This window comes from Jaculus jaculus, chromosome 9, assembly GCF_020740685.1.
Source record: "Jaculus jaculus isolate mJacJac1 chromosome 9, mJacJac1.mat.Y.cur, whole genome shotgun sequence".
Classification (NCBI taxonomy): Eukaryota; Metazoa; Chordata; class Mammalia; order Rodentia; family Dipodidae; genus Jaculus; species Jaculus jaculus.
The window spans coordinates 109,560,384-109,573,645 of record NC_059110.1 but is presented as its reverse complement, the minus strand read 5'-3'; positions in this window follow the sequence as shown (position 1 = coordinate 109,573,645).

Here is a 13,262-nt window from a genome sequence, read left to right as displayed (position 1 = left end):
CCCGGTTGAACTAGTTGGCAGACCGGTTCCCAGGCTGTCGGCTGCTCTCCCCCACCCAAAACTCCTCTGCTTGTCCTGAGTGGGGGGGTCTGGCTTCTCTAAGCTCTCCCTAAGGGGAAAAGGGGCGCTAGCCCCTCTTTGGGCCAGGGTCTCCCGACCTCCTTCAAACATCCTCACCTCCCTCTTCCCAGTTTATAGGTGGGTTTCAGGGTGTGGGTATGGGGGTGAGCTTGAAATCACGTGGGTATAATCCCAGCATTCAGGAAGCGGAGGCAGGAGCATGGTAAATTTGAGTCCAGCCTTCTCTTAAAATACTGAAATCACATGTAAGAATCCCTGTGGGCAGAGAAGCTCTGTTGTTTCTGGGTAGGATTATACTTTTCTCAGACTCTCAAAGAAATGAGCTGCAGTCTCTCTCTCACCCCAAACCACCACTTTGGGCAGCCACCCCCGCCCTGAAACTACCCCCACTCTCATGAAGAGCCTTGGTGGGGATTGTAAAGTTGGTAAGAACCAGGGGCCAGTTCTCAGGGGAGAGAGAGAGAGAGAGCTGAAGCCATTAGAAGGCAGGACTGAGAACTAGGTGTGGTGGCCTACATACCTGTAATCCTAGCACTTGGGAGATGAAGGCAAGAGGATCAGAGGTTCAAAGCCAACTTCACTTACATACTGAGTTCAAGGCCAGCCTAGACAATGTGACACACTGTCTAAAAAAAAACAAACTAAGAAGCCGGGCATGGTGGCGCACGCCTTAATTCTAGTACTCAGGAGGCAGAGGTAGGTAGATTGTCATGAGTTCAAGGCCACCCTGAGACTCCATAGTGAATTCCAGGTCAGCCTGGGCTAGAGTGAGACCCTACCTCGAAAACAAACAAACAAGGCAGGAAGGTGGTGTAGGCACCCAGGCAGGGGAAGGGCAGAGTGTGTGTGCACAAGGAACACCTTCCTCACTGGTCTGCATCATCTCCCACAAACCCACTGGGCCCCTTGTCATCGTTGGGCACTGCTCTGAGGCATTTTCTCAACCCTCATGCGGTGTCTGTACAGAGAGGAAACCAACGCCTGCAGATCCAGCCTCCCTGCACGCAGCACACCTTCCTTCCTTCCTGTACTGGGAGGATGCGTGCCCAGCACACAGTAAGGCACTGGGAGAGGAAAGGCATAAAGACCCTCCTTTGTCTGTCTGGCTCCCTTCCAATGCACATTTCGACTCTTTAACTAGCCAACTCTCAAATCTGCCCATCTCTAACCCTGCTTCTACTGGGTCTAACTTTTTATGGACTTGGGATGCTATTCCCCTCCATCATGAAGAGCACTTCCTGATCCTAAATACTCCTTGGGCAGACAGGCCTTTAAAGATTTCCCACGGCTCATAGTGGAACTCCTTTGCCCTGGCCATCCTAGGATGGAATCTCTAGAGCTTCCAGCCTTCTCTCCTGACTACCCGCCCCTCTCAACACCACGCCCGGCCTATTGCTTATTTATATGCATATATAGATGTAATTAGTTAATATATATATATATCTCATGTTAAATAAAAATATATATGCAAGAGCCAGGCATGGTGGCACACGCCTTTAATCCCAGCACTCGGGAGGCTGAGGTAGGAGGATCACCATGAGTTTGAGGCCACCCTGAGACTACATAGTGAATTCCAGGTCAGCCTGGACTAGAGTGAGACCTTGCCTCGAAAAACCAAAAAAAAAAAAAAAAAAAAAAGTAATAGTATACAATGAAGCCAGGTGTGGTGGCACACACCTTTAAATTAATCCCAGCACTTGGGAGACAGAGGTAGGAGAAATGCTGTGAGTCCAGCCTAAAGCTACAGAGCTCCAGGTCAGCCTGGGGTCTCAAAAAAAAAAAAAAAAAGTTGGGCTGGAGAGATGGCTTAGTGGTTAAGTGCTTGCCTGTGAAGCCTAAGAACCCCAGTTCAAGGCTCGATTCCCCAGGACCCACGTTAGCCAGATGCACAAGGGGGCGCATGCATCTGGAGTTCGTTTGCAGTGGCTGGAGGCCTTGGCGTGCCCATTCTCTCTCTCTCTCTCTCTCTCTCTCTGCCTTTTTCTCTCTCTGTTGCTCTCAAAAAAAAATATTATATATATATATATAAAATGATCTAGTCATGTGTTGCTTACCTTAAAGAATTTTAGCTCCTTAAGCAAGAATTATGTATAATGGAAATAGCTGGTACATAGTAGGAACTTAAATCTAGTTTAAAACCATCAGTGAGGGCTGGAAAGATGGCTTAGCAGTTAAGACGCTTGCCTGGAAAGCCTAAGGACCTAGTTTGGCTCCCCAGAACCCACATAAGTCAGATGCACATAGTGGCACATGTGTCTGGAGTTTGCAGTGGCTGAAGGTCCTGGTGCACCCGTTCTCTTTCTCTCTAACAAATAAATAAATAAAAATAAAATATATATTTTTTAAACTCAGTAAAGCTGTGTGTGGTGGTGCACGCCTTTAATCCCAGCACTCGGGAGGCAGAGGTAGGAGGATTGCTGTTAGGTGGAGGCACCCTGAGACTCCATAGTGAATTCCAGGTCAGCCTGGGCTAGAGTGACCCTCTAACTGGGTGCGGGGGAAGGATCAGTGAGAAATGGAAGCCCTTGCTCTGCCTTGCTCTCTGTGGAGCAGGCATGTGAGAGAGACTCCATTTATTTGACTTCTGTGGTTCCAGTATACAGGTGGTTTGCTCTTAGGTAATCTCCCTGGGGGTGATGAGAGTTGTAAGGTCTCCTTGCAGGGTCTCCTGCCTCTATTGCAAAGCTCACTCAGGTATCTTAGGGAGGTGTCCCCATCTTCCCAGGCCTATCACTCTCTTTCAGAAGACAGAAACTAAAAGCTCATCCCAGCTCAGGTGTTGAGAAGAGGCCAGGAGGATGATGGGATGCATTCTGGCCTGGGGACAGCCACCCAGAGTAAGGGCCCCATTTCCCGTCTGTACAGGAAGGGGCTTGTCCGGGAGGCCCTGGCTTTGTGGAGTTTGAAGCCGGGGGTGGGGGGGGGAGGCGCTCCCAGAACCCTGTTCGGATTCTCAGCGCCACAGTGGAGAAGAGCAGCACGAGAATGCCCTGCAGGCCCGCCTGTGCCTACCCACCGGGACAGGGCAGGCCCAAGAGACCCGGCCCATTCTCCTGGGAATCCAGGCCCAACCTCTAGAAGGAACAGAGTAGTGAGCATGGACTTTGAGCCACGAATATTACTCCTGCCCTCGCTAACTGTCCATTTTATTGCTGTATAAAAATTGGTACTTTCAGCTGGGTGTGGTGGTGAAGGCCTTTAATCCCAGCACTCGGGAAGCAGAGGTCAGAGGATCACGATGATTACTAGGCCACTCTGAGGCACCTGAGTAAATTCCACGTCAGCCTGGGCTACAGTCAGACCCTACCTTGGAAAACCAAAAATAAATAAATAAATAAATAATGATTGATAAATAAATAAATTGATATTTTTAAAGCATACACCTAAAACTAGTTCAAGTGAGAGGCACACCATATACAAGCCTTGTTGGTTAGAGTGAGTTAAAATATTTTATTTTATTAATTTGCTTTTATTTATTTATTTATTTTGGCTTTTCAAGGTAGGGTCTTGCTCTAGCTCAGGCTGACCTGGAATTCACTATGTAGTCTCAGGGCAGCCCCAAACTCACGGCGATCCTCCTACCTCTACCTCCCAAGTGCTGGGATTAAAGCCATGTGCCACTACACCCAGCTTTTATTTATTTATTTTTATTTATTTATGAGAGAGAAGAGGTAGGGGTGGGGGAGAGGGAGAGAATGGCACGCCAGGGTCTCCAGCTGCTGAAAATGAACTCTAGATGCATGCACCACTTTATGTGGGTACTGGGGAATTGAACCTAGGTCCTTAAGCTTCACAGGCAAGCGCCTTAACCACTAAGCAATCTTTCAGACTGTGGGCACATTAATCTATATCCCCAAAGGTAAATTCTCTTCTATTCTGGCATCTGAACCTCTAGGACCACACATTTACTAGGCAAGCACTTTATCACTGACCTATATGCTTAATTTATTTATTTATTTATTTTTATTTTTGCTTTACTTTTGGAAACAGAGTCTTAGTAAGTTTCCCATACTAGCCTTGAATTCTTTCATTGCCGCAGGCAGGCCTTGAACTTGCAATCCTTCTGCCTCAGCCTCCTGAGTAGCTGCAGACACAGGCCTGGCTCCTACTGGTAACCTGCTCGTGTGTTACTCTGAACTTGCCTCGCCTCCTGCAGCTATTATGACAAGGGTTCTCCAAACTTGCCGGCAAATAGCAACATAACCTGAGTCCCCATAGCTCTGGAAGTCACAAGTTGAAAATCGCCCAACTATCATCTTAACTTTTTTTTTTTTTTTCTGTTTTGTTTTTTCAAGAAGGGTCTCACTCTAGCCCAGGCTAACCTGGAATTCTCAGGGTGGCCTCAAACTCAGTGATCGTCCTACCTCTGCCTCCTGAGTGCTGGGATTAAAAAGGCGTGTGCCACCATGCCTGGCTCACCTGAAGTTAAAAAATATTTTTTTTCAGTTATTTCTTTGCAAGGAGAGAGAGAAAGAGAAGAGAGATGAACAGCCAAGTGTGATGGTGCACACCTTTAATTCCAGCACGTAGGAGGCAGAGGTAGGACGATCACTGTGAGATCACTGCAGTGGCAAGAGGCTCTGGTACACTCATACCCACTTTCTCCCTCTTTCTTAAATAAATAAACTTGCCAAGCAGGGCGTGGTGGCGCACACCTTTAATCCCAGCACTCAGGAGGCAGAGGTAGGAGGATCGCCATGAGTTCAAGGCCGCCCTGAGACTACCTAGTGAATTCCAGGTTAGCCTGGGCTAGAGTGAAGCCCTACCTTGGGGGGAAAAATATTGCAGATTCCTGGATCTTTTGCATAATTTATAGCCTCCCAGGCATTAGGGTCCACTGGTGTGAACCCTCACCCACAGCGATTCAGGTCCCTTTGCTGTGGGTCTGAGGGATCTGCCTTTGCCAAGTTTCTCCATGCTAATTCCTTTCCGCTCTCCAAACAGCCGTGCTCTGGTGGTAAGCTTCCAAACAGCCAGGCTCTTACCCCCACGCTGTATCTGCGGTTTCCCTTTCTCCCGAACGACACCATCACTTCCCCTCCTCCCCTTTCTCTTCCCTTCCACCACAGACCTTAGCCACCTGCAAGCCAGCGCAGGTGAGCTCCTCACAGGAGCCTGTGTGGCGGTGTTTTGTGCCTGTCCCACATCTTTAGACGTGAGCGGACTTCCATACTCCTTTCTGTTCCCCTAGGGCCCACAGCGTTCTTTGTACGTGGCTCATGGACGGCTATTCATGCATTTGCAGTGTGTGAGCAGAGTGCCAAGCCCTGGGGTGCTTTATTGGAATGTAGAGGGTGACAGGTCCTTCACACAGCAACTGTCCTTTCCCCTAGGTCTGGAAGCGCGTCTTTGTGTTAAGATCCCTGGTGCCTTGGCAGTAGTCCTCAGCAAACACGAACTGTGTAGGAAAGGAGGCTGATAGGTTTAGTAACTTGGTTTTCCTTCTCTTGGCAGGTTAGATTTGCTCCCCAGTCATAAGCAGAATGCTGAAATAAAGAAACACCAAAACCTGGCGTGGTGGTACACGCCTTTAATCTCAGCACTCAGGAGGCAGAGGTAGGAGGATCTCCATGAGTTCGAGGCCAACCTGGGATTACAGAGTGAGTTCCAGGTCAGCCTGAGATACAGTGAGAGAGATCCTACCTCAAAAAATCAGGCTGGGTGTGGTGGCACATGCCTTTAATCCCAACACTCAGGAGGCAGAGGTAGGAGGATTGCCGTGAGTTTGAGGCCAGCCTGAGACTACAGAGTGATTTCCAGGTCAGCCTGAGCTAGAGTGAGACCCTACCTCGAAAAAGGAAAAAAAAAAAAAAAATCAGAAAGAGGGCTGGAGAGATGGCTTAGTGGTTAAGGTGCATGTCTGCATAAGCCAAAGGACCCAGGTTCAACACATCTGGAGTTCGTTTGCAGTAGCTGGAGGCCCTGGTGCGCCCATTTTCTCTCTCTCTCTCTCTCTCTCTACCTGCCTATTTCTGTATCTCTCTCTCTTTCAAATAAATATATTAAAAAAAAATTTTAAATCAAGAAGAAGACAGGTGTGGTGGCTCATGACTTTAATCCCAGCACTTGGGAGGCAGAGGTAACAGAATTCAAACAAACAAACAAAAATCAGAAAGAAACACTGTAATATTCTTAAGAGAGGATACATGAGGCCACCCAGGTCTCAAGGTGAAGGATGGGAAGACATAGTCAGTCAAGATTAAAGGCGCCATCAGGACTCCAAAGACAACTCAAGTGACTGATCTTGTGTGGCCTTCATGAACCTGTGCTTGACTTGGAAAGCCAACCAGCCCTAATTTTTTCAATTTCCTCTCTGCCTTACTCACAAGAGGTTCAAGGGGCAAGGGATCTGTCTACATCTTGACCTGGAAAACAGAAGCTGGGGACACCTTGTAGCCTTTTCCCCAGGACCAAGAAATCGTGGTCCCCCTGCATCAACACCATTATCATCCTTTGATGCCTTCATTTACACAAGACATCTTTTGTCATCCCTTCTTGTACAAGCAAGCCTCCACTAAGTACCTGACATGCTGTGGCAGCTGTCACACTAGGTGTTGGGTTACAAAGAACAAGCCTGGGCTGGAGAGATGGCTCAGTGGTTAAAGGTGCTTGTTTGCAAAGCCTCACAGCCCAGGGTTCAGTTCCCCAATACCCAAGCACAAAGTGGCACATGCCTCTGGAGGGTTTTTCTGTGTTTTTTTTTTTTTCGAGGTAGGGTCTCACTCTGGCCCAGGCTGACCTGGAAGTCACTATGTAGACTCAGACTGGCCTCAAACTCACAGCAATCTTCCTACCTCTGCTGGGATTAAAGGCATGTACTAACAAGCCCAGCCATGCCTCTGGAGTTTGTTTGTAGTGGTAGGAGATCTTGGGGAAACTATACTCACTCTCTTTCTCAAATATATATATATATATATATATATATATATATATATATATATATATATATATATATACACATATATATATATATACATATATATGTATGTATGTATATGTATTAAAATTCGAGGAACAAGTCTATAAATCTGTCCACAAGGTGATCATAGATTAGCTGGGGGACAGACTGAAGAAAAAAACACAGAGATATATCCCAAATGACCAAATGTCCAGAGAGGGTTGCTATGTCCAGGGTATCCAGCCCAGCAGGCCTCTCTCTCTCTCTCTCTCTCTCTCTCTCTCTCACACACACACACACACACACACACACACACAGTCTGTGTAACTGTGAACAAACACTTCAACCATAAAGTCATAACAATAGGATGAATAAAAAGAAAGAGATCATTTGTATGCCAAAGGCAAGGCCTCTTTTATAGCTGTTGCAGAGGTATAAGCCATGGGCTCTGGCCCAGAATGGGGTGTGGTAAGAAAGAACCTTTGAAAGGGGCAGAGACGCTGGAGTGGGAACACTCAGTGCCTGGCGCGGCAGCTGGGGAGAAAGTGGGAATCAGGCCTAAGACCAGGGAGGAAAAGACTGTGGGGGGAGGGTGGGTGCTGTTGTGTCGGGGTCAGTGGGGCGGGCAGGGGTGTAGAACTCCAGGAGTGTCACACAGAGCGCAGGCACACACACACTGGGGAGCCTGACAGGCCTGGGTTTGAATCCCAACCAACCTACCAAATGACTACTTAGCCGCGGCTTCATTGCCTTTTCAAACCGGGCTAATAATGGAACCCACGCCGTCAGTTGTTAGAAGGATCAAATTAGATAAGGCTTGTAAAACATCCAGATCTCCGCTGGCACGTGGTAATCACTTAATAAGCAAGCTACCGGCAACAAGGGAGGGCTGGGCAGCCTGCGTGCATGGCACCTGCACCCTGGGGCTCTGTGCCCCTGCGTTGCAAAGCTGCCTGGGCAGTGGCTATGTATGTCCTCTCCCACCTCCCTTCTTCATGCGCCACCTCTCCGGCCGGTGTCCCACCTGCTAAGCCACCAGACTTGAGAGAGTCACTGGTCACAAGCCTCCTGTAGCCTCTCCTTGCTGGGCTCCCAACTACCAAAGTACCCCCAAGTAGTCACAGAGAAAGCCCTGGATAAGTGCCCCACCCCATCATGTGTCTATCCAGAAGCCTCAAGTTCCTTCTGACCCTGGAAAAGGGCAGCATTCAGCCAAAGGCCCAGATGCCTGTATTCTCTGGGGCAGCACCCCCCCCCCACCCCCCGGGATCCACAGTTGGGCAGAACTGTTCGCAAACATCCTTGTGATCTCCATGAGTCACCCTGGGCGCTGTGGTGAGGGGTGAAGTATTGCTGGTCTCTGCCTGCACCGACTCACCAGGGCTGGGTCTTACACGCCCGCCTTGCCCTGCTGGGCCCTGCCTGTTAGTTCAAGGAGGAGAGATATACACTTGGAGGGTGGGGCAGTGCCAGATTTCTTGGGATGTCCCAGGGAACCCACAGCACATAGCTGGGGCCCAGTGAAGTGCTTGTTTAATCATAGGGGAGTCCGTGCAATTCCTGTTGCCTGAGTCAGGACTTGGAGATGGGAGCCAAATTCCCACGAGAGTCCTGAAGAGGCCCTTAGTTCTCTTAGTTCTGCCCTGTGGATCATTTCCAGGGATGTCTGTCAACTCATTGTACTATAATAATGATTATATATAATGTTTTGCATATGGATAGTTTACAAAAGCATGAGAACACATATCTGAAGTATGTTGTAAGCTGTAAAGAGTTGTGTACATTTAGTATATTTATTTATGTATGCTTCTAAACAGAGCTACCCTGAGGCGGGATAGGTGTTATCTCCATATTGAGGAAACGGAGAGGTGTGGAGACTGTCCAAAGTCTCACAGGGTAGTAATCTAGGTCTTTCCACTGCTGTATCACACCAACCAGATCAGTCCAAACACCTACTGAGCCCTGGGTGCTGTGTTACCATGGAGTGGAGGGAAGTATTTTAAAAATATGTGATTTAATTATTTATTTATTTGAGAGAGTAAGAGGTTGATACAGAGAGAGAATGGACGGATGAGGGCCTCCAGCCACTGCAAACAAAACTCCAGGCGCATGCACCACCTTGTGCGTTTACGTGGGTCCTGGGGAACTGAACCTGGGTCCTTAGGTTTTAAAGTCAAGCACTTTAACTGTGAAGCCATCCCTCCAGCCCTGGAGGGAAGTATATAGAAATAGCATACCCAGCTCTGCGAGGCCCCTTGAGATCTGTCTTCATCTCATTCTCTTCACTCTAACCTACCTTTTCTTTCTTTCTTTCTTTCTTTCTTTCTTTCTTTCTTTCTTTCTTTCTTTCTTTCTTTCTTTCTTTCTTTTTTTGATTTTTCAAGGCAGGGTTTCACTCTAGCTCAAGCTGACCTGGAATTTACTCTGTAGTCTCAGGTGGCCTCGAACTCATGCCTATCCTCCTATCTCTGTCTCCCTAGTGCTGGGATTAAAGGCATGTACCACCACGCCTGGCTCTCTAACCCACCTTTTTAAAAAAAGGTTGTTTTTTTTTTTTTAAAAATTTTATTTATTTATTTGAGAGTGACAGACACAGAGAGAAAGACAGATAGAGCGAGAGAGAGGGAATGGGCGCGCCAGGGCTTCCAGCCTCTGCAAACGAGCTCCAGACGCATGCGCCCCCTTGTGCATCTGGCTAACGTGGGACCTGGGGAACTGAGCCTCGAACCGGGGTCCTTAGGCTTCACAGGCAAGCGCTTAACCGCTAAGCCATCTCTCCAGCCCAAAAAAAGGTTGTTTTTTTTAAAAAAAAAATTTATTTATTCGAGAGAGAGAGAGAAAGAGGCAGGTAGAAAGAATGAATGGGCGTGCCAGGCCTCCCGTCACTGCAAACGGACTGCCCCCTTGTGTATCTGGCTTACGTGGGTCCTGGGGAATCAAACTGGGGTCCTTAGGCTTCACAGGCAAATGCCTTAACCGCCCTATAAAAAGGTTTTTTAATTTTTATTTATTTATTAAAAACACAGAGAGAGATTGAGGGAAAGAATGGGCACGCCAGGGCCTTTACCCATTGCAAACTCCAGATGCATGTGCCATCTTGAGCATCTGGCTTACATGGGACCTGGAGAATCAAACCTGGGTCCTTGGGCTTTGCAGGCAACTGTTTTAACTGCTAAATCATCTCTCCAGCCCCAACCCAGTTTAATTTTTTTTTTTGTTGTTGTTGTTTCTTTGAGGTAGGGTCTCACTCTGGCCCAGGCTGACCTGGAATTAACTATGTAGTCCCAGGATGGCCTTGAACTCATGGCAATCCTCCTACCTCTGTCTCCCGAGTGCTGGGATTAAAGCCATGCACCACCACGTCCGGCTTCCACTTTAAATTTTTATTTTATTTTTTCATTTTCTATTTTTTTTCCTTGGCTTTTCGAGGTAGGGTCTTGCTTTACCCCAGGCTGACCTGGAATTCACTATGTAGTCTCAGGGTGGCCTCAAACTCACAGTAATCCTGTCTCCCGAGTGTTTGGGTTAAAGGCGGATGCCACCACACCTGGCTAACTCTGCTCACTTTTTGTATTTTATTTTATTTAGTTATTTATTTGAGAGTGACAGAGAGAAAGAGGCAGAGAGAGAGAGAGAGAGAATGGGCGCGCCAGGGCCTCCAGCCACTGCAAACATACTCCAGACACATGCGCCCTTTTGTGTATCTGGCTAACATGGGTCCTAGGGAATTGAACCTGAATCCTTTGGCTTTGCAGGCAAATGCCTTAACCACTAAGCCATCCCTCCAGCCCTCTGCTTACTTTCGGCTAATCTCAAGCCCTCCCTTAGCTGAAGCCACCACTGGACCACAGCTTGTGACTCTCTAAGCTATCTCTCCAGCCCCAGTGACTCTTCTAGGAATCCACAGTTATATATCCAAGTGCCTTCTGCACATCTGATGGTCTCCCAACATTGTCAGCTCCACAAGTTCAAAGCTGAGGTCCTTTCCTCCACAACACCTGCACAGTTTCTGCATCCACATCTCAGGTACATGTGTAATGTGCAGATTTCAGGGCATGAGCACACATGCCTAAAGTCCATGCTGCCTTTCCTCCAGAGACCCACCTGCCATGATGGCACTCACACCTAACACCTCCACGTTAACCTTCTTCACCCACTGTGCCAATGTACTGCCATGCCCTGTCCAGTTTTCCTCCTAAACGTCTCTTGAATCCTGTCCCTCCACTCCCCCCATACCTTCTGCCCCAAGTCAGGCCCTAACTTCTACACAACAACTTCCTACTGGAAATATTCAGCCTCATCTCCCCCTAATCTATCCTTAGAGCCCATGTGTGTGTGTCCCTCCTTGCTTCAAACCCTTAAAACTCTTCCAAGTTCCTTAATGAAGTGTCTTTTAATGTGAGCCCTCCACTTTCCATAGCCTCCTCTCAGGTCTTTACTGAAGAGGCTAATATGAAATCAGAAACAGGCTAGAGATGAATGAAGCACCCTTTTAAAACCCTCCATACTTTTTTTCTTTGATTTTGGAGGTAGGATCTAACTCTAGCCCAGACTGACCTAGAACTCACTCTGTAGTTCCAGGCTGGCCTCAAACTCATAGTGATCCTCCTACCTCTCTCTTTTGAATGCTGGGATTCTCATCCAGGCTGCCCTTGAACTCACTCTGTACCTCAGGCTGGCCTCGAATTCTCCATGATCTTGCTGGGATTAAAGACATGCCTCTATGCAGCCAGGCTACTGTTATAATTTTTCTTTCTCTCTCTTTCTTTCTTTTTCTTCTTCTTCTTCTTTTTTTTTTTTTTTTTGAGGTAGGATCTTGCTCTAGCCAAGAATGGGCTGAAATTCACTAGCCTCGAACTCATGGCAATCCTTCCTGTGCCTCTGGAGTGCTAGGATTAATGGCATGCACCACCATGCCCGGCTCCTTTCTAATTTATTTATTTATTATTATTATTTTGAGGTAAGATCTCACTCTAGTTCAGGCTGACCTGGAATTCACTATGTAATCTCAGGGTGGCCTCGAACTCATGGTGATTCTCCTACCTTTGCCTCCCAAGTGCTGGGATTAAAAGCATGCTCCAGGCTGGAGGGATGGCTTAGCAGTTAAGGTGTTTGTGGGCAAAGCCAAAGGACTCAGGTTCGATTTCACGTTAGCCAGATGCACAAGGGGTCGCATGGGTCTGGAGTTTGCAGTGGCTGGAGGCCCTGGCATGCCCATTCTCTCTCTCTTTCAAATAAATTTAAAAATAAAGTATTAAAAGCGTGCGCCACCATGCTTGGCTGCTCACTCGTTAGTTCCCTCTCTCTCTTTTCTTTCTTCCTTCCTTCCTTCCTTCCTTCCTTCCTTCCTTCCTTCCTTTCTTTCTTTCTTTCTTTCTTTCTTTCTTTCTTTCTTTCTTTCTTTCTATTTTCAAGGTAGGATCTTGCTGTAGCCCAGGCTGACCTGGAATTCACTATGTAGTCTCAGGGTGGCCTCGAACTCACAGTGTCCTTTATCATTTTTATTTATTTATTTTTATTTTTATTTTTGGTTTTTCGAGGTAGGCTCTCACTCTAGCCCAGGCTGACCTGGAATTCACTATGTAATCTCAGGGTGGTCTCGAATTTACGGCGATCCACATACCTCTGCCTCCCAAGTGCTGGGATTAAAGGCCTGTGCCACCACGCCCGGCTTCCTTGATCATTTTTAAACAAGGAAGTCTGCATCCCACTTTTCCCTGGACCACACATATATTGCCAATCTCGTGTGCCTATCATCCCTTGCACCCCTCTTGCAGTTTGTGACCTGTAAAGTTTTATGATGTCTCCTCCACACTCCTCCCTCTCCCTTCCCTGCAAGAAGCAGATGTTCAGCCCACGCCTACTAGAGAAACTAAATGGGAAAGCAGCGTTTGAGAAGTTCCGCAAGAGACCTACGCTCTTCTGTTGATCGTAATGTGCTGCAAGATGTGAAGAAGGAATTTTCAACCATTTAGGTCTACGCCATCTACGTCGGGCGCTGGAACCCTGCCGGCGGATCCGGTCTGCCACTTGCTGGGGGCACAGCGACCCGCTTGTGAAGGAACCTTCCGGGACCGGCTCTTGGGCGCCGCCTGCCGCCATCGCGCGGTCACTGCAGCCCTTTCCCAGAGCGCCGGTCCCTCCCCCCGCCTGAGCCCGCCTCGCGTCTCCCATTGGCTGTCCGTGGTTCTCCCGCCTCTCTGGGACTTAGCGGGTCGGAGTCGCTTGATAGGCGGGGCTTAAATCCGGGAGGCGGGGCGTGCTTCCTGATTGGCTATGCGAA